The sequence below is a fragment of the Rutidosis leptorrhynchoides genome, chromosome 2 (assembly GCF_046630445.1).
Source record: "Rutidosis leptorrhynchoides isolate AG116_Rl617_1_P2 chromosome 2, CSIRO_AGI_Rlap_v1, whole genome shotgun sequence".
NCBI lineage: Eukaryota > Viridiplantae > Streptophyta > Magnoliopsida > Asterales > Asteraceae > Rutidosis > Rutidosis leptorrhynchoides.
In genome coordinates, this window is record NC_092334.1 from 539,888,628 (window position 1) to 539,892,584 (window position 3,957).

General features: G+C 35.2%; 1 non-coding gene across 1 annotated transcript; it reads right to left on the reverse strand.

The window, feature by feature from the left end:
• Positions 1-1,136: 1,136 nt before the first annotated feature.
• LOC139895145 (small nucleolar RNA R71) lies at positions 1,137-1,243 on the reverse strand. Its single transcript, XR_011775610.1, has one exon. It is a non-coding gene; the product is annotated as a small nucleolar RNA R71 (small nucleolar RNA).
• Positions 1,244-3,957: the final 2,714 nt, after the last annotated feature.

Genomic DNA, 3,957 nt, shown 5'->3' on the forward strand with positions numbered 1-3,957 from the left:
CCGTTTTTCGTTTAGAATTCCTTTTAAGCTTTAATACCTTTAGACGCTAAGTTTTAGACGTAAAATTTTAGTTTATAAGTTTTAGATTTATTTTCGACTTTTTGTTTTTTTTACGTTTGTTTTTCGACTTCTTATTTTTCGACGCGCTTTTTCTTTTTCATTTCTACGCTCTAGTTTTTAGGACATAGAATTTCCGTTATTTTCTTAAAATTTCGACGAAAAAATTATTTTAAGCGGTTAAATTGATAGACATCCAAATTTTCTGGTTCATAGTAATAGTTGAATTTATTAGTGGCGAGTTGTGGGCTTCCGATTTAAAGGGTCCTGGCTACCTGCTGCATCTATTGGCTATTCGAAACGTGGGCAAAATCAGAAAAGTCTATTAATTTGATGACTTATATAATTTTTATCTTTATAACTAATAGGATATTCAGTGAATACACCGAGCAAAACGTTCACCACCTTTCATACGTTCACCACCTGTAACTCGATCAAGACATCTAGCCAATATTATCGCCGTTGATTTTTCTTTAGAATCATCTAGTCGAACAAGAACTCCAATTCAAATTTTCGATAATTCATTTTTTGAACCCGACCTCACAATTGAGAACCCGGAGGATAGTCAAGGACAATTCAGAGATCCTGAACCACTAATTATTCCTCCTGAACCACAAATCATTCAACCAGAGATTGTCGAGAAAGAAACCATTAAATCAGAATCCTCTAGTGATTCAGATTCAACAATTTCAATTATGAAAAATAAGGAACCTCTAAGTATGGAAGACCGAATGAGAGCTAAACACACTGGCCAAGGACACGCCATTATTAAGCCAGACATTAATGCGCCAGATTATGGAATCAAAAGACAAATCCTACACATGGTAACTAATCAATGCCAATATAGTGGTACACCAAAAGAAGATCCAAACGAACATCTTCAAACCTTTAATAGGATCTGTACTCTATTCAAAATCAGAGAAGTTGAGGATGAACAAATCTATCTCATGTTGTTTCCTTGGACTTTAAAGGGAGAAGCCAAAGATTAGTTAGAATCGTTACCTGAAGGGGCGATTGACACATGGGATGTCTTAGTTGAAAATTTTCTTAAAAGATTCTTTCCGGCATCTAAATCCGTGAGACTTCAAGGAGAAATTGTTATGTTTGCGCAAAAGCCAAATGAAACATTATATGAGGCGTGGACAAGATTCGGAAAGTTGTTGAGAGGATGTCCTCAACACGGTTTAGATACTTATCAAATAGTACAAATATACTACCAAGGTGTCGACGTTGCTACACGAAAAGACATCGACACGGCAGCTGGTGGTTCCATTATGAAGAAAACCGTAACCGAAGCTCACAAAAATATTGATAACACAGCCTCCCACTCACATGAGTGGCACCAGGAAAAAGATATCTTTCGTTCATCTAAAGCGGCTAGAGCCGATTCTAGCCATGGCTTTGATTCCGTTTCCGCAAAAATAGATGCTTTCGAGAGACGAATGGAAAAAATGAATAAAGATATTCACGCAATACGAATCAGTTGTGAGCAATGTGGTGGACCACACTTAACGAACGATTGTCACATCGAGCAAATGATGGAACAACGAGAGAATGTTTCCTACATGAACCAAAGGCCGGGAAATAATTATCAAAATAATTATCAACCGCCAAGGCCAAACTTTAATCGAAATCAAAACATTCTTTACAATCCAATTGGACCCAACAATAACTCGTATAACCAACAAGGTCCGAATAACCAACCAACTCAAAACAACACTTTCAATCAACAAAGACCTAGCTTGTATAAACCACCACAACAAACCGAAGAGAAAAAGCTAAATCTGGAAGAAATGATGGCAAAGCTAATGGAATCTCAAACACAATTTATTACATCTCAAACCCAAATGAATGAGAGATTTGATCAGTCATTAAGAACTCAACAAACTTCCATTTTGAATCTAGAAAACACGTAGGTACTCTTGCTAACATGATGAGTGAGAGGGAACAAGGAAAGCTACCGAGTGATACTGAAGTAAATCCTCGGAATGAGAATGTTAACATGGTGTCAACAAATTCTGAAAAACCAGCATCAGAAGATGGGAAGGTTTTAGATGTGAGTAACCATGAAGAAGTTACAACACCACCACCACCCGAGTATGTAAAGCCAGTGGTTGCACCATACAGACCACCCATCCCATTTCCATGAAAAGGAGTTGAGTATGAGCAAGTGATAGGTACTAAAGTTTGTGATACCTTTGGAAAGAAGAAGAAGAATAATAAGAAAGTGCAAGAAACAAAAACAGTAGAAGTAAACCCAGTGAAGACAGTTCCACCAAAACCTCCACCCAGGTTAGGTGATCCGGGTGAATTCATTGTTCCTTGTCTACTTAGTGATTGTGTCATGTATGATGCACTAGCAGATTTAGGTGCGAGTGTGAGTGTTATGCCTCTTTCATTATATAAGATATTAGGAGTATGTGAGTTAAGTCCAACAAAAATGAGTGTTCGACTCTTTGATCAAACCATTAAGCACCCAGTTAGAATTGCTGACAACCTACCCGTTCAAGTAGGTAATTTAACCTTTCTAGTCGAATTTATTGTCATTGACATAGAAGAGGACCCAAATGTTCCTCTAATTTTATGTCGACTATTCTTAGCGTCCACCGGGGCGTTATTTGATGTAAGAAAGGGTAGAATGACACTTAGTGATGATGAGAAATCGATCACCTTTATGAGTCGAAAGGCTAAATCTCCACCAACCAAAACTGTTGAACCAATAAAAACGATCAATGAGAAGCATATTGTTTTACCAACTCCAACGGTAGTGCTTAGCAATAATAAAACGCCTAAGTATGGGAAAGATGAAGTAACACCTAATGATGACCTGATAACAAAGAACCCCGTTGTTGATGCGAAATTAAATGACCCCGTTATTATCAGTTCAATGAAAAAACTTATTAAACGGATTCGCGATGCTAGAACCAAGGGGAACTTTAAGTTATGTAACCGGTTGGTATCCAATCTATCGCCTAAAGAAAAGGCAAACCTAGTTGAATTTGTGGATATTACACAGGAATCCAACCAATGGCTTAAAGTAAAAGTCACAAATATGCAAGTTGATTATGGTCCAAGAGAAATTGACAGAAAAGTTAATCACAATTTCGACACCACAGCTACCTAAGAGTGGGGAGATTTAAATGTTCTAAAAATAAAATGCTGTCTAGAGTTAGTTGTTCTATTCTCGTGTAGTTCCGAGAATGGAATCCGATTGGTCTTTTCCGCTAGCAGACACTAAAGAACTAGCTTTCTCCCTCCATTCTGAATTTTTTTTTGTTTTGTAGGTTTGTATGAAATTAATACGCTTTTTAAATTTAAGTTTTGTGTGAATTTAAAAACAAAATTTACTTTATTTCATTAAGTTTAAAAAATGATTTCTAAAATTCGTCGTAAGTTAAAGACTAGATCATAGAATCGAAATTGCTTTACCCGAGGGCGGGGCGAAAAATTTTGTTATCATTATTTTTAATTTTAATGATCTAAAGTATACCAAAAAAATTAAAAAACCCAAAAATCTTTGCTTTTAAAACAATCACTTTAACGACAAATTTTAAATTTTGTCGAGGGACGGACTAGGTAAACATACCGAAACTACCTAAAGTAAAAGGAAACAAAATTTTAAAAAATTATTCATTTAAATTGTTTTAATAAATAAAGGTTTTATATAAAAATATATATATATATATATAATAAAAATATTATGTATGTTTGTAGTTTATCTTATGTACAAAACAGGGTAAAACAGCGCACTTTCAAATACTGGCATTAAAGTTCAGCAAAAGCTACTAACTTTGACGACAAGACGCAAAATATCAAATGTGATATAAAATAATATGTTTGCAAACTCGGTATTTTTAATCACTTTTCTACACTAATCACCCTCATGAATTTATAATTATA